At 48.6% G+C, this 18,976-nt stretch overlaps 1 protein-coding gene across 6 annotated transcripts in view; it reads left to right on the top strand.

The window, feature by feature from the left end:
- RALB (RAS like proto-oncogene B) overlaps positions 1-18,976 on the top strand; it is a 73,565-nt gene that overhangs the window by 16,413 nt on the left and 38,176 nt on the right. Inside the window, exon 1 of one of the 6 annotated variants that reach the window (XM_088828839.1) lies at positions 9,925-10,063. The exons of 3 other annotated variants lie outside the window; for them this stretch is intronic. The gene's annotated coding sequence lies outside the window, so the exon portion shown is untranslated. Of the gene's footprint in view, positions 1-9,924; positions 10,064-10,225; positions 10,384-10,814; positions 10,971-18,976 lie in introns of those variants that run through there. 2 more of the 6 variants (XM_055396916.2, XM_055396925.2) reach the window with 2 other exon arrangements.

The following is an 18,976-nucleotide window of genomic DNA, read 5'->3' as shown; positions in this document are numbered from 1 at the left end:
GAACCAAGGTCTCCTACAGGCCAGATTGGCAGCTTGCTCTCTGCACTGTGTTATTTAACTCTCCCCTCCACCCCATATCTTGTGTTACTTGTGTTAGCTGACTCTCCTGCAGACAGGAAAACAGACTCAGAGCTGACACATCTTGCTTGAGGTCCCTCGGCTAGGCTGCAGCAGGCCAGGATTTAAGTCAGCCTTACCTTCTGACTGAGGGCTTCCCTGGTGGCTCAGAGGTTAAAGCGTCTGCCTGGAAAGCGGGAGACCTGGGTTCAATCCCTGGGTCAGGAAGATCCCCTGGAGAAGGAAGTGGCAACCCACTCCAGTACTCTTGCCTGGAGAATCCCATGGAGGGAGGAGCCTGGTGGGCTGCAGTCCATGGAGTCGCAAAGAGTCGGACACAACTGAGTGACTTCATTTTCACTTTCCCTATGTTTCTGCTGAGAGCTGGCTCAAGCACATCACACTGGGCTGTAGCATCAGGCACTCAATCTGCTGGGGTCTAATGATTTCACCTGGGGCTTCTCCAACCCACAGGACAGCAGAAGAGTACAAGGAGCCATGCAATTGGTGGTGAAAATGTGTGCACAGATCAGAGAGACCTGAATCTGGGAGAGTTAGTCTTAGAGGAGGGGCTGGAATTGGATAAGACCTGGAGGGTGCCTCCCTGCACCCACCTTCCCGAGGGGTAGGGCTGCCACACACCATCTCACTGAGCCCTGCTGTCCTTGCTGGGGGGGATTCTTGCATGCCCTGGGGGGAGTCACTCTGTCCAGTCCTGCCACTCTAGCATCCCTTCTCAGCAAACCATGCAGCCAGGGCTTTGACAACATTGGTGTATGTGGACCATTGAGATTTGCCCACCCAGAGACCCCTGGGCTTGGGTAGCGTTGTCACATTTTGCAAGTAAAAATACAAGATGCCTAGCTGATTTTGAATTTCTCCAATGAATAATTTGTTGTATAGATATGCCCCCAATGTTGCATCTCTAGTTGATATGGCAGCCTTAGTCGTCTTGGGACTTGGTCCACTGAGGGAAGGGCAAGTGAACGGATGCTCTAGGTGTTCCAGATCAGGGGCCTGCTGGCGTTGGTCATCAAAGCCTGGGCCCAGCCTGTCACAGCTCTGCTGAGACATAAGTGGTGGCCTTGGGTCAAGCCACCACCCCATGTGAGTTGACAAGGCTGAGAGCAGGGGCCCTAATCACTCGGTATGAGTAAGATGGGCCATAGGCCATGCTGCTCCATGTGCTACGCAGGGCCTGCAGTGGAAGACTGGCACTGTTGACACGGGGGTCTGTGTTCCCGATCTGGCACGCTGGTCGCTGCATGTGCCTTCTCTGTCATGTGTCTTCTCTGTCTCCTGCCTGTATTCTCAACACCTCCAGACAACCCTCTGGCTGCCCTTCTCTTGTGTCCACCACCTCACACCTATCTCTTCAGGAATGGCACTCTCTCATCGTGGAGCCTCCTAATCGTATTCCTCCAATTCCTCCATTCCCTCATCCACACACCCAGCCGTCTGCTCACCTGTCCATCCACCCAATCAATTATCTGTTCATCCATCCATCTACCCATCCATCCACTCATCCATCCATCCTTCCACCCACCTACCCACCTATCCAACCACCCAGCCACCCTTTCATCCATCCATCCTCCCATCCGTCCACTCACCCATCCATCTGCCCACCCACTTATCTACCCAACCCTCCATCCTCCCGTCCATCCATCTACTCATCTACCCGCCCATTTATCCATCTACCCATCCACCTGTTCATCCACCCATCCTCCCATCCATCCACACACCCAGCCATCTGCCCACCTGTCCATCCACTCAATCAACTGTCTGTTCATCCATCCATCTACCCATCCACCCATTCATCCACTCATCCATCCATCTACTTATCCACTCATCTACCCATCCCTCCATCCACCCACCCATCCTCCCATCCATCCACCCACCCACACATCCATCCATCTGCCTATCCATCCATCCATTAGTTAATGAGCATTTCATTGTAGCAGGAACTTTGATGTTTAACATCTCAGCTGTAGGAGGGACTAAAGGAATTAATATTTAAATGTGAGTGGCTGACAACAGCCATCAGACCTCCAGTGAATCAAAGGACCTGATCTCCCACGTTTCAGCACCAGGTCATCTGGGGAGAGATTCTGTAGCCTTGCATTTAGATGACAGTCACTCCTCCAACAAAGCTCCTAGAGAAGACTTCAGGCTGTGATGAGGTGGGAGCAGAACACTGTGGGGCCAGGAGTCTTGGGAGGCCTCAGCAGCAGGGAGCCAAGCTGGCTCTGCCAAAGGTGTGGTGTCCACCTTGTCTGGACACCCCCAGGAGGGGTGAGCGCATGGGATGTGAGAGACCCTGTTCCCTGACGGCTGGTGTCTGGCAGAGCTCTGGCCCATAGCAGATGCTCAGCAGACTTGAGACTGTCACCAGACAAAGGAAACCGAGATCCAGAGAGGGGAGGTGACTTGTCCAAGGTCACACAGCCTTGCTGCCATGGGACTGGGATAAAGAGTGTGTGGACTTGTCAGGCACAGCTGGTTTGAACTCTCAACCTCACTGGCCTACCTGTGAATAGGAAATCTCACCTCCCTCTTGGAGTGTGCTGTATGAAAGATGCCAAAGGGTGTTGTGAACCGCTCAGCCCAGGACCTGGTGATGTGCTCGCCTGAAGGGCTGAAGGGCAGGGCAGGCCCCAATCTCAGTTGAGAGGCTCCCCATGGCCTCAAACCCACCCCTGTGGCTTCCTGAGCTCTGGGCCTCATCTCCTGCCTGTCTGAGGTGAGGGCAGCGGCCAAAGGGGCAGAGGGCAGGAATCTGGTCTAGGGCCGCTTGGCCTTTCCTGTGTGCAGGGGGTCTGCACAGCCCCCTAGGTTTCTTCCTGCGGATTCCAGCCTGAGTGTCACCCATTGTGGCTGGATTTGCCTCCTGCGTGGGTTTTGGAAGGAGGTCCTGGGAGTGTGACTCTTGCCACTCCTTCTCTAGCCATCCCAGTGGGGGCCCAGCCTCCCTGGGAGCCTGCATCTTTACAGCCCTGGGGCCATACTCACCTCATTGCCGCTTTCATTTTGTTCCTATCTACCCAGTTTCTTCTTGGCCATTGTAAAGAATTAAAACTCCCCAGAAAAATGGATGCTAGAAAAGGGACTTGTTCCCCAAGCCCCAGCCCAGAGATGTTCTTTTTTTTGGCCATGCTGAGACCAGGGCTCGAACCCAGGTTCCCTGCAGCAGACACTGTAATATTTTGATGGTCTTGCTTCTGGAGGAGAGACTTGGGGCTGGGGGTGAATCTGCTGATGATAGTTTGCTTTCTTTCGAAAGCAAGGGTCTCCCGGCTCAGGGGTCCCTTATCCCCTGCCAGTCACCCCACATCCCTCAGACCTCTGACCTGGTAGCCTTGTCCTGCTTTCTGGAGCAGCTTCAGGGAAGAGATGGGGCTATCCAAAAAAAAGAAAAGCACATTTAAAAAGTCTTGTTCCATGAAAAAGTCATGGCGGGGGGGAGGGGTGGGGGATTGGCATTTTTAGGTGGGAGGGGCAGAGTGACAGGGGCTGCGAGAGCAGGTTGACTGTGGGGCCCCTCCCCAGCTGCTGGGGCAGGGGCTGAAATGCAGTTCCGCCCCTCTCCCAGGAGCAGGCAGACGGTGAAGAAAAGGCCTGGGGTTCCCCGGACCTCACTGGGGCAGCGGTTGAGGGGTGGGGTAGGGAGGAGGGGGGCCACTCGCCAGGATTGCTGTGATTGCACTTCCCCTTGGTCCTGTGGGCCCCTGAGGCCCAAGGTCCTCATCTATAGAGTGAGGAATAGCAGCCCCATAGGCCATGGCAAAGGGCATGAGAGAGCAACAGACAGGCTCTGCAGCGCAGGCCCCTGGAAGGCATTGAGCTGCTGGGGAGGAAGGACTTTCCTTGGCCCTTCCAGGTTCTGGTTGCTCTAAGAGTTAACTAGACATGGGAGAGATTAGCAAGAGAAATGAAATTTAATTACGTACATACAGGGCCTCTCGAAGCATGTGGAGCCTCAGAACAAGTTAGGTAGTTGAGGGTTAGCCGTCCTAGAGGAGGAGGGGTAGGGTGGGGACTTCAGAGAGGAGGAAGGTAGTTTGTAGGAAGATGAAATGAGCAGATGTTTGGTAAACAATGTCTGCTGGGCTGTGCAGTGACATAGAGCTGCAGAGGTCCTCTGTTCTGTTGTGCTTTTCTATAGCGATGGGTCACCCTGCAACAGGTCCTCCCTCTGAGTTCTTTTTGTTTTTAATTTCTTTCTCTTTGGCCGAGCTGAGTCTTCATTGCTGCGGGTGGGCTTGCTTTAGTTGTGGAGCCTGGAGGCTGTTCTCTAGTCGCCGTGCACGGGCGTCTCGCTCTGGTGGCTTCTGTTGTTGCACGGGCTCCAGGGCACGTGGGCTTCAGTAGTTGCAGTGCATGGGCTCCGTAGTTGCGGTTCACGGGCTCCAGAGCGCAGGCTTGGTAATTGTGGTGCACGGGCTTAGTTGCCCAGCAGCATGTGGGATCTTCCTGGACCAGGGATTGAACCACTGTCCCCTGAATTGCAAGGCAGATTCTTAACCACTGAACCACCAGGGAAGCCCTATCTTAAGTTCTTTTAAGCAGTTAGGGGGAGGGTCAGAGTCTTTGGGGCCTTTTTAGCTCAAAATAATCTTCAAGCCAAAGAGAAACATTTTGGGTTAGCAAAAGTTTGCTCCCCTACACAGCTGACATCACTTATTTCCTCATCCCTCTTCTTAACTCAGGTTTTGGTGTTCTCGTGTCCTTCTTGTCTGCCTGCCTAGCTGCCCAGAGCTGGCTAGCTGCACGGGGCTCATGCAGATCAGGAGAATGTCTGGGCTGGGAGAGAGGCAGGGCATGGTTCATCCTGTGAGAGGGGGCTGGCTTCCTGGGAGACTGGCGGATCGAGCTCAGCACAGGATGCAGGCACTTGGATCTCATTTTCTTTCACCCTTGTGGGCCTTAGCAGCACTCGCTCTCCAGGGGTTTTTCTCTGGTTACCTGGAGGTCAGTACTGGATCTTAGCAGTGGTTTTCTGTTCAGAGTTTCAGAAGCACAGAGCATGTGTCCACAAAGTTGGAAGCGGAGAGCATGAGCTGGCATGTGGTGGGGTTTAGCCATAATGATGAAGACATTACTTAATGACAAGACAAACTTGTCCTCATTTCTAGGGAGCTAGCTCATGGTAAGCTGTGATGGCAGAAAGAAAAGTGCAACTGATTCAACTTTTCAAAATAGTAAGGAATCAGTTTTTTCTAACGTGTTTCCCATGTGGATTAATTTCTCTTGGAAGAGGAAAATATCTCCCCTAGCTAATTCCCTGCAGAGCAATTCCTGGGACACTTGGTTAGTTCCTGAAACTGGGCTGGAACTGTAGAGACCACATAGGAAAGTGGTAATGGGGAAAGAGAAGTTCTAGATAAAATACTTGGCAAAAGTGCTCGAGATCACACCTGGGAAGTCTTTTTCAATGACAGGAACTAAATTGTACACCAAAGATTTTGAATACATTTGGGAACAAGCAAGCACCAGGGACTTTTGTTGGTAGCTGCCAGCAGAAGGCAACAAGGGCAAGAAGGCTTGGGACTACTCCCCAGGCTTTGGAAAAGGATCCCAAGAATGCATTACTGGCACCTTGAATGAGATCCCAGGAGCTTAAATCTTTTCCCAGGGAGGGATAAGTCACTCCATCCTAGTTGTGTAAACTAAAGATCTCTGGTCCTCCCCTAAAAACTTCCTCTCGGGAGGTGGGAGGGGGGTTCAGGAGGGGGAACTTATGTAAACCCGGGGCGAATTCATTTCAATGTATGGCAAAACCAACCAATATAATATTGTAAAATAATTTGCCTCCAATAAAAAATAAATTAATTACCAAAAAAAAAAAAAAAAACAACTTCCCCTGGCCTAAGACTTCAGCTTTTGGTTTTAGATGAAAGTCTAAACCCCCAGGAAGCAGTGGGTACCCACGGAGCTGTCTTTTGTCATTTATTCCTGCATGCAAATGAGCCTGTGAGACCTGTTCCTGAGAAGAGGATAAGGTAGCAGGAAGCGCAGGGCATTGAGAGCTGAGGAAACAGAGGAAAGATGATCAAATGCTGGAGATGAACCCCTGGTTTTTTTGCTTTTACAGTAGATTCTTCCCGTAACCTTCAATAGGTGAGAATGGCTCATTACCTTCTACAGATCAGCGGTTCCCCTCTTTTTTCTAGTGGAAGTGGTCACCAAGTATCAAGGGCCCACCGGGATGCTGTCAGACTCTTTCTAATAATTCCATCTATTTATGTAATACAGCAGCTCATGGGAGTAAGTCTCTTTCACTGGCTGATGTTCTAGGAAGTCGGCCAGCTGCTCGATCCACAGCCTCCCTCCTGCCTGGCTTTTGAGCACCCGTCTCCCTGGGGTCAAGACATCTCTGGGGGTCCCAACTTCCAGCCTTGCCTCTGCTTTTTCTGGGAGTTGGCAGGAGGATCTTCTTTTTAGTCTTCAGTGCTTTTGCTCCCCTCCTCCTTCAGTCTCCCCAAATCTCCTGAGGGCAGATTTCTCTTCCCATCTCTGGCCCTGTGGACCTCACTTTGTTTGGACCCCTGGAACAGCCTTCTGACCCCCATGCCCACATCCGCTCCTTATAGCCCATCCTCTACACTGTAGTGAGAGTGGTCTTTCCAAAATCTAAATCAAAGCACGTCACCCTCTGGGCTTGAAACTCCTCAGTGGCTTCATGTCACAGTTGGAATAAATTCAGTCTCTGTGTAAGCTAGACACCCCTGCCTCCCTCTGCCCTCTCATGCGGTCTCACTTCCCTCCTGGCCCATGGCTTTCTCTCCCCACTCCCCCCCACCGTCTGTTGTCAAAAGGACCACACTTTTTTCTGCCTTAGGAGTTTGTGTAGCTTATTATTCCTCTCAAAACAGTTTCTCCTTCCCCTCACTCCCAACGTTTCCTGGGACTGATTCCTTTGCATCCTTCAGGTCCTAGCTAAAATGTCACCTCCTGAGAGGAACTTTTCTTGATCACTCACTCTAAATTAGAGTTATTTAATTATATAGTTTATTATTTAGTTAATAATTTAATTATTTAGTTATCTAATTTAAATTAGAATTATCTGGAATTCTCCAGTCACTTGTCTGTTTACTGGTTCTCTCATCTGAGTCGTTCACCAGTACACCCCCAGCTTGGTACACATCAAGGCCTGGCATCAGTCAGAGGAGGCTAAGCTTTGCAGCCAGAACAAACAACCACCAACTCTCAGCACCTTCAAACCACAAAGGTTTATTTCTCAGCCACGCTAAATGTTCATCGCAGGTTGGGGTGGGGGGGTCAGGGGGTGGGGCAGGGGCTGCTCTCATTGCTGGGGCCTGGGCTGAAGGAGCAGCCACACTCCCAGATATTCCCAATGGTCATAGAGATGGGTCTCTCACTGAGAAATTCTCCAACCCAAAATGATCTGTGTGTCACTTCCACTTCCAAATCACTGCGGAGAACTTGGTATGTACTGTCACTTCCACTTCCAAATCACTGGGGAGAACTTGGAACGTAGCCTCACTCAAGCACAGGGAGTTAGAAGGTCAAGCCTTCCCTGCACCCAGGAAGGAGAAGTGGAAATATACATCAGATGGTGCTCAAGACACACAACACTCAACTGATGCTTTTGGGTGGGGGAGGTGCGGGGGATGGGAGAGCATCTAGAATATCCTTTCTGCAGCTGAGAGTGACCTTTAGGGTCCTGCTGGGGATCTTGTATCTCTGCTGTTCAGGCCCCTGGCGTGTGGGGTGTCAGTTCCCTCAGGAGAAGCTCAGCAGACAAGGGAATCCCCTGATACCCGGCAGGAGCGGTCTCAGAGCTTCCAAGGCAGGTTACCTCCCAGAGCTCATCCCCGGTGGGATGTGTTCCCCGGCTATGTCCTCTGTGAGACAGCTCTTCCTAAAGGCTCCTGTAATAGCCTTGAGTGTACATCTCGGCCTCTGGTGGCCATCATGATTGAAGCTAATGTTTGTTAAGCACTCATCAAGTTCCTGGCACTGTACTGAGAGCTATACAAGTAATCCTTCACATCTGCAGGGTGCAGGTGCTGCTCCTAGGAGGGTAGCAGAGGCTAACTGCACCCCACTCCAGTACTCTTGCCTGGAAAATCCCATGGACAGAGGAGTCTGGTGGGCTGCAGTCCATGGGGTCGCTAAGAGGCAGACACGACTGAGTGACTTCTCTTTCACTTTTCCTTTCATGCATTGGAGAAGGAAATGGCAACCCACTCCAGCATTCTTGCCTGGAGAATCCCAGGGACAGGGAGCCTTATGGGCTGCCGTCTATGGGGTCGCACAGAGTCGGACATGACTGAAGCAACTTAGCAGCAGCAGCAGCAGCAGTTCTGTGATAGAGCTTTTCTCTGCATCTATGCTTCCTGATTCTAAACTTATGCACTTAGTCTTTACGTCATAGGAAAAAGTTTGCATCTGATTCCCCTTCTAGGTTATAAATACTAGACAGCTTCTGTTCATTTAAAAAAATTTATTTTAAAATGTATTGAAGGATAGTTGATTTACAATGTTGTTTTAATTTCTACTGTACAGCAAACTGACTCAGTTATGCAGGTATATACATTTTTTTTGTATTCTTTTCCATTATGGTTTATCTCATGATATTGACTATAGTTCCCTGTGCTATACAGCAGGACCTATGCTGTTTATCCATTCTGTATATAATTCTTTGCATCTGCTAACCCCAAACTCCCACTCCATCCCCTTGGCAACCACAAGTCTGTTCTCTATGTCTGAGTCTGTTTCTGTTTAGTAGATTAGTTCAATTGTGTCACAAATTTAGATTCCACATATATAAGTGATATCATAGGGCATTTGTCTTTGACTTACTTCACTTAGTATTACCATCTTTATCCTTTTTGAGAAGTCTTCTACCTTATCCCTCATAGCATCCACCAGAATTTCTGTCAAATAATGAGCAGGCAATATAAGACGTTATGGAGAAGGAAATGGCAACCCACTTCAGTATTCTTGCCTGGAGAATTCCATGGACAGAGGAGCCTGGTGGGCTACAGTCCCTGGGGGTCACAAAGAGTCGGACACGACTGAGCACCTAACACACACACGCACGCAAACATATAAGACTAATGTGTATCAGAAGGACAAAACAGACTGCTGAAGACAGTAGGGTAACACTAGGATATTCTGGTGACATTTTGTTGTGGTTAAGCCCATTACTTAAAGACTAAGTAAAAGCTTCTGTGCTTTTTGCTTCAGCTCTTGGTAGAGTGCCTGAATGTGTTTGTTGCTTATATATAGCAATTTAATCACAGCACAAAGCCTCTCATAATACCCACATCACCCTGATGTATAATTATCAGCAAGGAAAGAATTAATTATACCGATGCTAGCTACTGTGGATATCAAATTGAACAAGAGATAGTTTCCATCCCTAGAGATTATGGAGGCGGTCATTTAAACAATTAATTGCCATAGGGTGTATGATGAACATGCCGTGAGGTTTGTGTGGGATCAGTGGGGCCATAAATCCTACGGAGGCAAGTGGAGTGAGGGTAGGACTCAGCCCTAGGAACGGGTGGTTAGGAAAATCAACCCAAACCCTATTTGGATCGAAAGAACAAGTTCCCCGGCTTTGGAGGACCGACATACTGGGGGTGGAAAACCTGTCGGCCCACTGAACTTGCTGCATCAAGGCTACAGCTGGGGTGAGGATTCCAGCCTCTGTACGTGACCTGGACCAAGTTATTGCTGGCATCGACAGCCGCATTACTGCTAATGGGGTGTTATCAGCCTGGCGAGTCCCGGCGGCAGGCGGAGGTCCCGTCTCGGGAGGCCCCGGTCCCGCGCCACCGCATCGTGGTTTACTTTGGTTTCTCTATATCAGGCCTGACCTTCCCTTTTGCTTTCCAGGGCTCTGGCCTCGCCCTGACCTAAACCCACGGCGGGAACACCCTGGCCACCACACCCAGCGTCCCCAGGCCGGCTGGGATTCCTTCACTGCAGCAGCGGTCACGTGCAGCGCGTCCGCCGCGGACAGGCAGAAGCGGAGGTGGGCGGGGCCAGGTTGCCGAGCCCGCCGTCCCCGCCCTAGGCTTGGAAGTCCCGCTTCAGATTGGCTACTACGCTCCCGGTGGGCGCGGCCTCCGGGGGGGCGGGCAGGAGCGGAAGGCAGGGCGCGCTCTGGAGGGGCGGGGTTGCCTAGGCGACGCCGGGCGCGCGCTCAGGGGTGGGGAAGCCGGCAGGCTGCTCAATGACAAATCGGCGGGGCGCGGCTGGGGTCCGGCCCCCGGAGTAGGCGAAGAAGTGGGCGGAGTCGGTTTAAGGACAGGGGCGGGTGCGGACGGCCAGGCGGCGCGGGACGGGTCCCAGGTAAGGGTGTCCGCGCTCCAGGGGGCCCCCCCTCAGGCGAAGTGGGGCGCGCGCGGGGAGCGGGTGCGCGTCCCGGGCCAGTGGCCTCTATCCCCAGTTCCGCACAGGTCTGTGACCGAAGGGCGACCTGGCGGCGGCGGCCCCACTCTGGCGGGAATTGGGGTGGGTGTCCTCCCAGACCCCCTTGGGGCCGAGGAAAAAGGGGCTGCGCCCCGCCTTTCCGCCCTCCCCCCCACTCCGAGTCTGCCACTTCTTCCCTTTTCCCGTAAGTGGCCTCTGCTTCCACTTCCTGCCCTTCGGGCCTTCTGCTTAGGATGGTCCACTTCCTCAGGCCCTTAGTCGCCTCTGTGGTCTGGGCGAGTCTGAATGTTGCAAAAACTTGTTAGTGCCTTAGGAACTTAGCTGTGGACCGACCCGGGGCGGCTCTTCGGAAGTCGTGTGGTCTCTTTGCGGACTTAGTTTGGTCCTGTGTTGGAGACGAGCTTGAGTTTGCCCCCTACCCCTGGCTCCTTCCCAAGAGGGGCCGGCGTTGGGCGGCTTCTCCTCGGGCGCACCTGAATCTGCCCGGGCTTCTCTTCTCGCTCCCGGTAGGTCTAGGAGGTCATCCGTGGTGGATTCAGACGGCTAGTGGCAGCAACAGCTGCGCCCAGGCGCGTATCCGTGTTCGTTTTCAGGTGAATCTGGAAACGATGAACTTCATTGCTTTCAGGTGATTCTTGTGGAGAGACGCTCTCCTGTTCGGCGGACTCATTTAGAATTGCCGGTGAGGGAGACTTGGCTGATTGCTCTCATTGGAGTTATCTGTGACTTGGTTTCAACCCTCCTAGTCTCCTAACCTCATTTGAGGGTGGTGGGGGAGGATTAGGTTTTGAGGATGAATAGTGGGTACTAATGATCGGAGGGGAAAGGATATCTTTTCAGAAGGTGAATGACCCATGTTATAAGCACGGCAGTAAGATTCTCGGATGTAAGAATTCAAACAATTTAAGGCAATGGTCCTTCAACCTGGAGCAGTATCATTGGAATATCAGATATGGGGTGAGCATGAAAGGTAGCATTGAATATTGGGAAGAACAGGAGGGTCCAGATTCTGAAACTTGATTCACTGTGTGATCTTGAACAGGGCTTTGCCCCTCTCTGTGCTGCAGAGCCCACAGCTGTGAAAAGGTGATAATAGCTGACCTACTTGTTAGTATTGAACAAAGTTAAGAATGTTTGAGGTGCTGTTTGTGGTAGTGGGGGTAGATGGTTGCTGGGGTGGGAAAAAGGCCAAGGACACATCTCTTTTCTGTGTGGTTTCAGTTGAGACAGCTAAGTCTGTCTTCTGATCTCATCTGGGTCTTTCCTTCCTTTCTATTCATGTTATTTTCCCCTGGAAACAGTGGGTATTCTGATCTGAGATATTAGCAAGATTTCCCAACTATGCCAAAGGAATAGAACCTTTCCCAAGATTTCCTGTGAAAAAAAGTGGAGGGATAAGTTAATTAGATACTTAGTGTGGGGGGTGGGGAATATAGGACTGGACATCTAAAGATAGGAAAAGAGAATTAGAGCTGTAAATGGGGTTTCAGTGAGTCTTGGTAGAAGGTGGAAGAAGCGTAAAAGTTCTGATTTCTTGCCTTAATTCTTCAAGGTTCTTGCCTTGGCCCAAGACTGGCTTAAGATGCTGGAAACTTTTAAATCACCCAGTTGAGATAATTCTTTGTGCTACATCACCCCATCACACAATACTTCTTTGCACTCAGTTACTAAATTCTTACCCCTTAGTGGATTTGTGCATGTTAGAAACATAATTGGAGCTCTTTTCTGAAAGCTCAATGTAGAGACAGTGTAACGACCTAGAAGGACAGTACTGAGAGTCCCGGGAGCTGAAACTTGTCTCAGGGTGATAGCAAGAGGCCCACTTTGCACTGGCTCCAATTACAGATCTTCCTTGACTTAGGGTGAGGTATGTCCCAGTAAACGCATCAGAGGTTACAGATATCATAAGTCAAAGATACATTTAATACACTTCTGAACCTTATCATTTATTCTGGTCCACCTGAGACCTGCTCAGAGCACTCCTCAGCCTCCATTTGGAAAAGAATAACCTAACCCTAACCCTGTCTTGTAGTGTTGAATATCTCGTGTAACCTGTTGAATTCTGTATTCAGAGTGGAAGGCAGACTGGCTCTGTGGGTTTGGAGGGTGTGGACTGTTCCTTTGTCAGTTGTTGGCCCTCATGGTCCCATGTTGAATGGGGCTGTGGCCCATCATCACAGGAGAGGGTCTTTTTTTTTAATTGCAGTATAGTTGGTTTACAATGTTGTGTTGGTTTCAGGTGTACAGCACAGTGATACATACATATATATACACACACACATAAAAATATATACACATATATACATGCATATATGGAGAAGGGAATGGCTACCCACTCTAGTATTCTTGCCTAAGAATTCTGCGGACAGAGGAGCCTGGTAGGCTACAGTCTGTGGGGTTGCAAGAGTTGGACACAACTGAGCGACTAACACACACATATACATACATATATATATATACATCTTCAGATTTTTTCCATTAAAAGTTATTGCAAGATATTGGATATGTAAGTACCCTGTGCTATACAGTAGGACCTTGTTTATCTGCTTTATATATGGTCGTGTATATATGTTAGTCCAACCTCCTAATTTGTCTCCCCTTCCCCCTCTCTCCCCCACCTCACCCTCCCTTTTGTTAACCATAAGCTTGTTTTCTATGTCTGTGAGTCTATTTCTGTTTTGTATATAAGTTCATTTGTATTGTTCTTTAAGATCCCACCTATAACTGATATCATGTGGTATTTGTCTTTTTCTGTCTGACTTCACTTAGTATGATAATCTCTAGGTTCATCCATGTTGCTGTAAATGACGTTCTTTCATTCTTTTTATGGCAGAGTAGTCGTCCCCTGTATATATGTAACACATCTGCTTTATCCATTCATTTTCCCATGGACATTTAGGTTGTTTCCGTGTCTTGGCTATTGTTAATAGCGCTGCTGTGAACATAGGGGTGTCTGTATCTTTTTGAATTAGTTTTCTCTGGATATATGCCCAGGAGTGGGATTGCTGGATCATATGGTAGTTCTATTTTTAGTTTCTTAAGGAACCTCCATACTGTTTTCCATAGTGACTGCACCAATGTATGTATATTCCCACCAACAGTGTAAGAGGGTTCCCTTTTCTCCACACCCTCTCCGTCATTTTATTATCTGTAGACTTTTAAATGATGGCCATTCTGACTGGTGTGAGATGATTGTAGCTTTGTTTGCATTTCTCTAATTAGCAATGTTGAGCATCTTTTCATGTGCTGGTTGGCCATCTGTATATCTTTTGGGGAGATATGTCTATATAGGTTGTCTGCACACAAGAGAGTATCTTACTGTATATTGCTAGCCCAGAAAAAGATCAAAATTCAAAATTTGAAGTATGGTTTCTATTGAACATGTATTGCTTTTATACTATCATAAATTTGAGAAATCATAGGTTACCTCCTAAGTTGGGGGCTGCCTATACCTCTCAACAAACAGCCCCTTGGATGTTTTTCTAAAGTGAATGCAAGTTGCTGAGGAGTCCAAATGAAGGAGAACTGAGCAAGTACCGGAGAAAATGAAGCTGTTCTCACCATACTGGGGAGGCTGGAGGGAGGTGAAGAGGAGGAAGGAAACTGGTATTCATTGAGCATTAGATGTCTGCTCACACAGACCCCTTGATTTGACTAACAGCAGCTGAGTATCTGGTCTTGGACACTTGACCCTGAGCTGTCTCCTTTTGCTCCTCATTTTTTGGTTCCTGTGAATATGGCAGCCCACTCCAGTACTCTTGCCTGGAAAATCCCATGGATGGAGGGGCCTGGTAGGCTACAGTGCCTGGGGTCGCTAGGAGTTGGACATGACTGAGCGACTTCACTTTCACTTTCATGCATTGGAGAAGGAAACGGCAACCCACTCCGGTGTTCTTGCCTGGAGAATCCCAGGGACGGGGGAGCCTGGTGGGCTGCCGTCTATGGGGTCTCACAGAGTCGGGACACGACTGAAGTGACTTAGCAGCAGCAGCAGCATGAATGCAAATAAGGGTGTGTATGTACGTATTCTTGGATATTCCAAATTAGAGGGGCAAAGAAGGCAAGAGGACGTGGGAGCTTTTTGGTGGGTGAGAGTAGGAAGAAAGTGGAAGAGCATGTGAATGCTGCTTGTCAAAGAGGGCAGGTGCTTGTGGTTACCATAGCAACTACAGAATGCAAGCCGGGTCTCAATTTCATGTTTCAGTTCAGTCGCTCAGTCGTGTCGGACTTTCCGCGACCCCATGAATCACAGCACGCCAGGCCTCCCTGTCTATCACCAACTCCCGAAGTTCACTCAAACTCATGTCCACAGAGTCGGTGATGCCATCCAGCCATCTCATTCTCTGTTGTCCCCTTCTCCTCCCGCCCCCAACCTTTCCCAACATCAGAGTCTTTTTCATGTTTACGTTACCCTTAAAAAAAAAAAAAAAAGCAAGTGCTTGTCAATTTCCTGGGTGTTCTCTGTTACTGCTATAGACAAATCTTGGAGGAGTTTTTGCCATTAGAAAAATTGAAACCTAAATGCAGAAGCAGGTGCTATTAATTGATCATTGCTAGGGACTTCCTTGGTGGTCCAGTGGTTAAGACTTATACTTCCAATGCCGCTCCCCTGGTTGGGGAGCTAAGATCTCACATGCTGCGTGGTCAAAAAGCCAAAACATAAAGTAGAAGCAATATTGTGATAAATTCAATAAAGACTTTAAAATGGTCCACATTAAAAAAAAAACTTAAAAAATAGGTAATTGCTAGTACGTTGTTGTTCTTTGTTGCTTTTGTCAGTGTCTTGTGAGCAATTTTTATATAGTATGTTTTAGGCCCACTGATTGGGAATTGACATACAGAATATTAAATTTGATCTGATCCAAATTAAAATATTGATACTCCAAGCTTGTAATTTTGCTTGGTATATGAGTTGAAGGAAATAGAGTAGTTTGGCCCTGTGTGACTGCCTACCTCTAAAGTTTATCTTTTAAATGAATTTTCTACTGCTGTCTAATAAATTGCCCCAAACTTAGCAACTTGAAACAACAGACATTCATAATTATACAGTTTCTGAAATCTGGGAACAGCCTGGCTGGGTGCTTTTGTTCAGAGTCTCTGCCGAGGTTGTGGTCACTGCCCCAGGGTGGGGCACTCACATGGCTGTTGGGTGGAGGCCTCAGTCCTTACCACGTGGCCACCCCACAGGACTCTTCACAACATGGGAGCTCACTTTCTCCTGAGAGCAGGTGATCTGAGAGGGAAAGGGAGGATGATCAGACTGGAAAGTGTGGTATCCTGGTACCTAATCTGGAGGTATACCATTGCTTCTGCCAGCACATGGACTAGCCTGGTGCATTGTGGGAGTGGACTGCCCAGGGGAAGCTTAAGGACCATTAGCATTCTTGGACACTAGCTGCAACAGTTTCTTTTTCAAGGTTTTGTTTCATGTGCTTCCTGAAGTCTGTACCGCAGGAGATTAAAATGCAGCTGGATTACTATTCTAGAACTTTTAATGTTATACTTGAAACCTTATGTTCTTTCTTCTGGTCCTTCATTGTCGGACTCTCGGATTAATTAGCCAAATATTCAGTAGCTTTGGAAATTAGAAATTAAAATCTTGCTAGTTCCTAAACCAAATGGAACAGCTGAGGTTTTTTTTTAAACCCTAAAACAAATTGGTTAAAAATTATTGCCAAAATGATCTCCTTGATGAACAGCATAAAATTAGTCATTAATCATCTGTGTATTTTTTAAGCATGAAATTCACTGGCAAAATAGCTGAAAAAGTCTCAGAGAACCTAGGTGATGGGTACAAGGCTGTTTATTAAACACTTCTTCCTACCCCTACGTATGTGTGAAACTTTCCACAATAAAAAGTTTTTTTAAAGGGGGAGGGAAGAGGCATAATCACAAGAAAAAGTGCTTATAGAGCCCTGACACTAAGACCAATAAATAAACTATGGCATTCCAGGGGGAAAAAAAAAGCCACTCTTCCAATTACCTTAAATCTTTGGACAATATTTGCCTAGCAATTCTTCATTTCTCTTTGAAACCCTGTGGTTGCTCTGCTCAATCATGTTCAGCTCTTTGTGACCCCAGGGACTGTGTAGCCAGCTAGGTTCTTCTGCTCATGGAATTTTCCAGGCAAGAATACTGGAGCGGGTTGCCATTTCCTCCTCTAGGGAATTTTTCCCGACCCAGGGATTGAACTCGTGTCTCCTTTGATTCCTGCATTCACAGGCGGATTCTTTACCTACTGAGCCATTTGGGAAGCCTAACACATTTTAATTATCCACCTGGAGAGAAGGGCCTCATTCTTTCAGTTTCTCAGTGAAATCTTTCTGGAGTGTCTGTATGTGGAGACAAGGATTTAGGGACCCTGAGCCAGAAGCCTGAGTCAATGATCAGCAGATTTTTCCTGTCTCTAAAAATTCTATGATTCTAATACTTTCATGTGACAAATATCCTTTGACTTAAGCATATTTATAACAAGAAGCTTCATAAATCATGTTAAATTGTAATTTCAGAAAATGAAGTCCTCTGAGGGTTGCTTTTGTTCATTCCAGCCCAGTTCAAGGCTGTTAAGAGTCACCAGGAGGCAGACTGGAGAAGTCAGCACAATTTGCCTTTCCTTTCTTCCTGTTTTTGGACCCTTTCCCATCCGCTGCCCTAATTTATGAGCTAGAATCTTCGTCTCCTCTTATCCTGCCTCTCCCATCATCCCCTTCCTTCCTTCCACCCCCTTCCGCTAGTAAAAACAGGAAAAGATCTGTGGCCAGTCATTCACTGTGCATGAGTTGATCCCATCGTAGGGATGGATTTGAGCTAGAGGGGTACCTCTGCTCACCCTCGCATATTAAGCCTTTTTAAAATCTCAACTTGTATATATCCGTTCATTAACTGTGCCATTTTTTAACTCCTAAAAGGATTCTACACCCAATTCCAATGTGGGTTGTGTGAGGGGTGACATCACTGAAGAATTCTCTAATCCCAAGTGGGGTGTCCTCCAGATCAACTCACCCGTGACACTCGCTACCCAGAGGCAGCATCAGACACCACCAGTCAAGGACTCGGTCCCACAGCACTGGCCCCATTTCAGACACTAGTCACAGGTACAGGCTGTGTATCTGCCCAGCCGCCTACAACTTGGAGGTACCCACAACACCCTGACTGGATTTCACATGCCAGTCACAAGCCCAGTCATCATCTGTACACCTGACCCACTGGCTGACTCCAGGGTCTCAAACCCTCTGCTTGGGTTTGGTTAATTTGCTGAAGTGGCCCACAGAGCTCTGCAGACCCGTTTAATCACTAAATTACCACTTTATCCCAGAGGATGTTAGCAAGTATGAATCAGTAGCCAAGTGAAGAGTTTCACAGGACAGGGTCCTCGTGGAGTTTGGAGGCTCCCATGGTCACTTGCTCCGCCACCTGCAAATTCTCCTGACCTCACCTTTGGGTTTTTATGGAGGTCCTGTTCCATAAGCATGGCTCATCACATCATCAGCTGCTGGTGGTGGATTCAGCCTCCAGTACCCCCTCCCCAGAAATCAGGGGGCGGGGTTGAAGGTTCCAACCAGCTTTGCAAGGTCAGTTCCCCTGGTGTCCTGAGATGGAGCCCCAAAATCAGCTTGTAGGTTGCCCCAGTTGTGGTCATAAGGGACTTGTTGTGAGCAACGAGATGACCATTTCACCTTTATACTTCTGAGTTGGTTTCAGGACCAGACATAACGACAGGTGCTCCCCCTGCTCTCGTCACTCAGGAAATTCCAAGAGTTGGAGCGGTGAGCCAGAAACTGGACAAAGACCAGCTACACGTGAGCATGGGTTTCCCTGGTAGCTTGTTGGTAAAGAATCTGCCTGCAGTGCAGGAGACCTAGGTTCGATCCTGGGTCAGGGAGATCCCCTGGAGAAGGGAATGGCAACCCACTCCAGTATTCTTCCCTAGAAAAATTCTGCGCCTAGTGAGCTAATAGGAGGTGATGGAATTCCAGTTGAGCTATTTCAAATCCCGAAAGATGATGCTGTGAAAGTGCTGCACTCAATATGCCAGCAAATTTGGAAAACTCAGCAGTGGCCACAGGATTGGAAAAGGTCGGTCTTCATTCCAATCCCAAAGAAAGGGAATGCCAAAGAATGCTCAAACTACTGCACAATTGCACTCATCTCACACGCTAGTAAAGTCATGCTCAAAATTCTCCAAGCCAGGCTTCAGCAATATGTGAACCGTGAACTTCCAGATGTTCAAGCAGGTTTTAGAAAAGGCAGAGGCACCAGAGATCAAATTGCCAACGTCCACTGGATCATGGAAAAAGCAAGAGAGTTCCAGAAAAACATCTATTTCTGCTTCATTGACTATGCCAAAGCCTTTGACTGTGTGGATCACAATAAACTGTGGAAACTTCTGAAAGGGATGGGAATCCCAGACCACCTGACCTGCCTCTTGAGAAACCTGTATGCAAGTCAGGAAGCAACAGTTAGAACTGGACATGGAACAACAGACTGGTTCCAAATAGGAAAAGGTGTACGT

Source organism: Moschus berezovskii, chromosome 2 (genome assembly GCF_049115385.1).
Source record: "Moschus berezovskii isolate FMDL1 chromosome 2, NW_MosBer_1.0, whole genome shotgun sequence".
Taxonomy (NCBI): Eukaryota; Metazoa; Chordata; class Mammalia; order Artiodactyla; family Moschidae; genus Moschus; species Moschus berezovskii.
Note: the sequence above shows the minus strand (reverse complement) of the source record. Positions and strands in the feature narration are given on the sequence as shown.